Genomic DNA, 7,176 nt, shown 5'->3' with positions numbered 1-7,176 from the left:
TGAATAAGCAATATTTCATTGCCCTTTTCAATTATGAAGCAATTGCTTAGCAAATGTTACTCACATAAAAACAAAAAGTTGAATTAAAGGGAAATATATTTTTTAAACCAAAATAGATAAAAATGATCTCAGTTCTAAGGGATTTTTTCCTGTTTTGGAAGAATATAATTAAAATATTAAAACCTTTACATTTAAATTATAAAGAAAAAGTGTACTCTGAGACATAATTTTAAACAAATATTTAAAATAAGGCTGTTTAACATTTGAGTCTATAGGCACAATAAATTTATACTTTATTAAAGGGAAGCACACATCAAGGAATCTTGAAGATAAATAATGTGAATGAAAAAATGTTTTTTAAAAAGCCATTAAAGAGAAGAATAATATGATGGGTACATAAATTAAGCACTGTAGATAGAAATTAATGTATAATAGTGTATTCCCAATCTTTGGATGAAAAATAAAAACTCTCTATTTCTTTAATTAGCATGAATTTATACTTTTAGATTAATTGCATAGTAAAATTATACTCAATACTTTGTTCACATTTGTTTAATTTTGTTAAATTCTTTATCAGAACATAAATACATTGTCTTCTGTACTTTGTAACTTGTGTGTACCTAAAGAGACTAGCAGTGAACATTTTGGAAGATGTTTTGTGTTTTTTAATAGTAGAGTTCTAGAATACCTGTGTCTTGATATGAAGTTTCTATTAGTAAACTCAAGATCTTATTTTGCATACCTTTGCTTCCTCTTATGTGGAGTTTTTTGTGTACCTCGTCTTCTAATCATGTAGTGATACTAATCTTTTCATAGTAAATATACTTGTTTCTAATTGTATTCCTAGAGTGTACATTCCTAAGAATAAACTATGACTTTGAATATTTTTATGTGCTCTCTACCTTTTTAAGGCTATGGAAATAAACTGGAGTTTAGTTTTTTGAAGTTTTGTATATTTGTGTAAATGTTGTCCATATGCAATACTTTATACAACAGTGTTGCCTCTTGTTTTATTGAAATAAAAACTGAAAAAATATTTTTTCCAGATCATTTTACTCATTAAAAAAATCATCATAAATTTTTGCAAAAGTCATGATGTGGAGGAAGAAAGTAAAAGAGGAAGACTTAGGTGAGTTGAGCCATTGAGAACTTTTGGGAGTAAGCCATAGGACACTAACATCTCATTTTTGGCTTTGTTTTACCTGGCCTGGGGATAGGAAGTGTGATAGGTCCACTGATGTCCATTCAAAAGAAAATGAGCTCCATGGGTCATGAGCAATTGATGCATTATTTATCATACTAGAAGCACAGGCAAATTTGGGTAACAATGCTTTGCCCTTTTATCTTTAATATGAGTTATGAGTCTTTATCTTTTGAGTGCAGAGATTCTATGCCCCTAGTTCTTAGCATAGGGCTTTTTGCACAGTAGGTATTGAGACATTTAAGAAATGAGTGAATTAGGCTGATGTTAGTTTTGGGAAAAATCAAGAATAGAGGGTCTCCGATATATTATATTACACTAAAATTTTAGAATTTCATTTATTGGCTCTAGGAAATCTCTATGGTACTACTTGAATTGCTTTTCTGCTTAGAAACAAGACCCTCTTAGAAACTTGAAAAGAAGTTCCTGGTATGTAGTTGATTGTATATTTGGATAATTCCATTTTATCTAAGGAGCTAAGTAATTTGGGAAATGTTTTCTGAACCACTATTAGAAGAGTATTCATAGAGAACCACAGCAGTGGTTTTGTGAGCAGCATATTAGCCTTATGAAATACACACTCTTGTAGTGACTTTAGTAATCCCAATAAATAGTTAACTCACCTCCTAGAATCTGACTATGGTAATACCAACATAATTATTTTTGTAATTATTAAGAAAGACTTTTCAAAACAATTCTAGTCATTTGCTAATTTTCTGTGCATTATTATTGTGGTGGTGGTGGTTATACATAGCTAATATATGTAATGAAAATTATAGTCTCTATTAATTTTCAAAACAATTCTATAAAATGAGTAGAATCTCCATTTTACAAAAGAGGAAACTGAAGCTCTGAGGGCAGGCAACTTGCCCAAGATCACGTAGCTGCTGGGTGCAAAGCCAGGGCTTGAACACAGGTATTATGGCTCACACTTTCCTTTTTTATTACTTGGTGAAAGGAGGTACTAAGTAGATACTACATAGTGGGCATATATATGAAATTCAACCATCCCATCTGTCTCATAGGTGATAGAGTTAAGTTTTAATGCAAAAATAAAAGTTTTCCAAAAAAATAAATTATAATATGTTTTGTAGAACTTTAGATAATTATGTTTCAGTAGTAAATTGAATGCTGGCTATTCTATTAAACACATGGTAAAAAGGCAAATTAAGATTTTATTAATTTTTTTTACCTGCCAGATAGCTAAAGATGAAAGAGACTGATACTAATATAGATGTGGGAAAACATTAGTCTCCAAGATAATTGGCAGGACAATTAAGGCAGCTGAGTTGGTGAGCAGTTTGGCAAGATCTATCAAATTTTAAAGTGCACATACCTCTGACCTAGCAATCCTATTCTTCTATATCTATTCCATTCTTTATATTCTACAGAAATTTGAACATAAATGTGTGAAGGTATTCATTGCAGCATTGCTTATAATAGCAAAAAAAAAAGGCAATCTAAATGACCATTAATAGAAGACTGGATAAATTACAGTACATGCATACAGTGGAATATGATGTAGCTATTAAAATAATGCAGACCTGTATGTGATGATTACATAAAGATTATATAATATTATATATTATAAGAAAGATTATATAATGTTCCCTGAAAAAAATCGTGTCATTAATTACATGTATGTGTTTGTGTGCATGTGTGTGTGTGTATCTGTATATATATGATCCCATTTCCATAAGAAGTGGGTGGAACATTTAATATCAGTATTATTTTTGTAATATGCTTCTATAATATATATAGTATATATAAAACATATGTATATATATAATATGTATGTAATATATGTGTGTATGTATAATATATACATGTACACAAACATGTTTGCTGGTATGCATGGAGGAAAGCATTATTTTTCTAAGCATGATTTAAATATAGCCTGCATTAGGAAAAAAACTGGTGCTTTTTAAAATAGAGATTCCGAACCTTGTGCTAATCCCCCTAAATCAGGAACACTGTGAAGCATGAAATATAGAAACCTATATTTCTAACAAGTTCCTCAGTTAATTCTGTATGAACTTAATATTTGGCCTAGTAGCTGATAGCAATGAGTTGATTATTTTTGTATATCTGGTAGTAGTTTGTAGTTAGAAAAGACAAACTTCTTTTTAAAAAATAATGAATTCCAGTGAAATTGACATATAATATTAGTTATATATATATAATATATAATGTTATATTAGTAATGTAATGATTAAATACTTGTATATATTGAGAGATGGTCATCACAAGTCTAGTTAACATCCATCACCATACATAGTTACAATATTTTTCTTTTGTGATAAGAACTCTTAAGATTTACTCTGTTAGCAACTTTCAAATATGTGGTAGAGTATTATCGAGTATAGTCATCATGTTGTGCATTACATCCCCATGGCTTATTTATTTTATAACTGGAAGTTTGTACCTTTGACCCCCTTTCCCCACTTTGGCCACCCTCTCTCATTCCTACCTTCTGACTTAATTTCACCTAGCATAATGTCCTCATGGTCCATCCATGTTATGGCAAATGGCAAGATTCTCTTCTTTCTTTATGGCTGAAAAATAATCCATTGTTGACCACAGTTGGCCCTTGAGCAACACAGGTTTGAACTGCATGAGTCTACTATATGCAGATTTTTGTCTGTAAATACAGTACTGTAAATGTATTTTTTCTTCCTTATGATTTCCTTAATATTTTCTTTTCTCTAGTATTATAAAAATACTGTACATAATACATATAACATACAAACTATGTGTTGACTGTTTATGTTATTGATAAGACTTGTGGTCCGCAGTAGGCTAAATTTGGGGGAATTCAAAAATAATATATGGATTTTCAGCTGCATGGGGGGGTCACCACCCCTAACCCCTGCGTTGTTCGAGTCAGCTATATACATTTTCTTTATCCAGTCATCCATCAGTGGACTCTTAATATTTTATTTATTTATTTGACAGAGAGATCACAAGTAGGCAGAGACAGGCAGAGAGAGAGGAGGGGAAGCAGGCTCCCTGCAGAGCAGGGAGCCCAATGCTCCCAGGACCCTGAGATCATGACCTGAGCCAAAGGCAAAGGCTTAACCCACTGAACCACCCAGGTGCCCCATCAATGGACTCTTTTTTTTTTTTTTTAAGATTTTATTTATTTATTTGACAGACGGAGATCACAAGTAGGCAGAGAAGCAGTCAGAGAGAGAGAGGAGGAAGCAGGCTTCCTGCCGAGCAGAGAGCCCAATGCGGGGCTCGATCCCAGGACCCTGAGATCATGACCTGAGCCAAAGGCAGAGGCTTAACCCACTGAGCCACCCAGGTGTCCCCATCAATGGACTCTCAAGGTTGTTTCAGAAAGGACAAACTTCTTGAAGAGATCTTGTTAATAGAGCAAAACTAACTATGAAAACTTACTGCAGTAGCTGAGTACACTGCCTTGATGTGCTTAGCCATGTCTCAGGACCAGAAAGTTAGATGTTAGAGGTTTGGGAATCTGTGCTCAAATGGTTTAAGGCATATCTGTCAAGAGAGGAAACCGATCAGATTTGACTAAATCAATGAAATGGGTTAGGACTCATGGACACAGTAAGCAAGGACCTTGAGGAGTCTTGATAAACTGTTGTTTGATGAATGAGCTGTATGCCCAGGTAAGCAAATTATTGTCTCCATCCTATCGGAATTTAAAGCAAACAAAAAATTAGGGACTGTTTTGTTTTTTTGTTTGCTTTGTTTACAATCCTCTTTCCTAGACAAAGATTTCCTGGAATAAACAACTAAATTATATTGACACAGGTGAGCTAAAGTCTTACCTAAATCATATTGACACTGATGGTTTCAGGTCTGTTTCTCCCCATTCAAAGATTGTAAGTCAATATTATAAATACAACATGTTGATAATGTCTCTTAGTGACTTCTTATGGTTCTGAAAATTTATAAGATTTCTTCTGAAGCTTCTTGACCCCTTTATCACACTTGGTTCCTACTTCATAAGTGCTCTAATATAATCCACATCACAATGTATTGTGATTATCTTTCCACACTCTCTTCTACACAAGACCATTGCCCTGTGTGTTAGTTTGGTATAATACCTATTACATAGTAGTAAATAAAGATTTGTTTTACCAAATAGAATGTGAATGCAATCCAGAAAATGGCTGGCAAATAGGAGATCTGTGTTGTTCCTCTTCCATTCAAAAGAAGTCAGGGAAGCTCCTTTGATTCTCCACCATACATCCATACAGAGATAAACATGAAAGTTGTAAAACTTGACTACTTTGGTTCTTTAAAGTGTATCTGCATAAAAGTTTCTTAAGAAGCAAATTATGATACATCATGTTTTGTTTCATTTTGTTTTGTTTTACTTAAAAGTAATGGATAGCATGAAGATTTTCTGGGCTAGCATTTGAAATTTATTTTTTTCTTCTAGCATATTCTTTTCTGTGTATCTATGGTGTACATGAGTGATATCTATACTCACCAGAAAACAAAGTAGGAAAGACCTAATTTCAACACAATAAATCCTCATTTCTTATTTCATTTGCTTCCTTTTTAGAAGCTACAAATATATTTAATTTTTATATCCCGGGTCCACTTCTATCTAATGAAGGTTGGTAGTACATTTATCTTAAAACTTTTACTCTATTTAACTGAGATGCTTCTACTTCTATCTTACTCCGCATGCTATAATTTTTACTAACATTTTCTTCTCTAAATCTCAATATATAATCTTAAGAAACAACATGTCATCAATTCCTCTTCTGTTTCAATTCTACTCTAGTGTAGAATCTTGTTTAAATATCCATTTACATCCATCAAGTTGAATTTAATGAGGCGGGATATCTGAAAGAAAGAGAAAACAAATGAGCAAGCAAGCAAGCCCATGAACTATATTTATAATAGGAGAGAATACTGTATTTCCCAATTCATAGAGGGAGAAAAAATGGAGCCTTATTGTACAAGCAGTACGGACAGTGGTACTACAATGATGGTATGGAAAACAGTAAGGAAAGGAACTCCTTACAGTGAGAATAAATCTAAGCAGTATTTCTTGTCTGTTTTGCACAGAAGGTGAGATTTCTAGGTCTACACCATCTTATGACTCATAGTTGGTGAAGGACATGAAAGTAGTAAGCTAGGAAGATGAATGATAAAATTTGGGAGCTAAATGTATAGTTGAATTTCTCAAAATTGTCTCAGATTATAAGTTTTCCACATAAATTTTATTTATTTATTTATTTATTATTTTCCACATAAATACTGAACAAAGGCCCTATTGCGAAGGAGATGCTAAATAACTAGACGGTCACGTTGATTCTGAAGGTGTTGATAGATCTTTTTTTGATATCCTAGTCCTTTCTCAACCACATTATGAACAAAGTGGCTATCCTGGAAAGATTGGGACTATACATGGACTTCAAAAATATGGCCCTCTTTTCATCAAGGCTACCCTGGTTACTTCCACTGCTAAGAGCCCAGTCAGTAGGCGGGGGGACCAATCCTTAGATGTCATGCCCTAAGGTGAGCAAATAGTTGGTTAGCTCCAGGTTTATGATATTAAATCTCTTTTCTTATGAAGAGGCAGCTATTTTTCCTCATAGAATGGGCTATGTGAATCTGGATTTAGGTTTGCCTTCCTTATATGCTGTGCTTATGTGTGCAATTTTAAACACTCTATTCATCATGGTTTTCCTCAAAATGTTGCACTTAAGGAGCTTATTTTATAGTGTAAGAAATAAGCTAGAGGAGGAATTCCACTTCTAGTAATGGCAAACTATGTAGTAAACATCAAGATTTCCATGGACAACTAGATAATCTGAAAACCATCTTTAAAATATAAAATTCTAGAAAGGCAAGACCAGCATTAGGGTCAATTCTTACCTGGAGTTGTTGGCTGATTCTAGAAGAAGAACTTAAGGGGACAGACAGGGTTTTTACTACTTCTGGGAAGAGAGGAAGATAAAACTTGAATAATAGTGCCTGCCAAGTCA

The sequence above is a fragment of the Martes martes genome, assembly GCF_963455335.1.
Source record: "Martes martes genome assembly, chromosome: 11".
NCBI lineage: Eukaryota > Metazoa > Chordata > Mammalia > Carnivora > Mustelidae > Martes > Martes martes.
The sequence above is the reverse complement of the archived record's forward strand: the minus strand, read 5'-3'. Positions refer to the sequence as shown.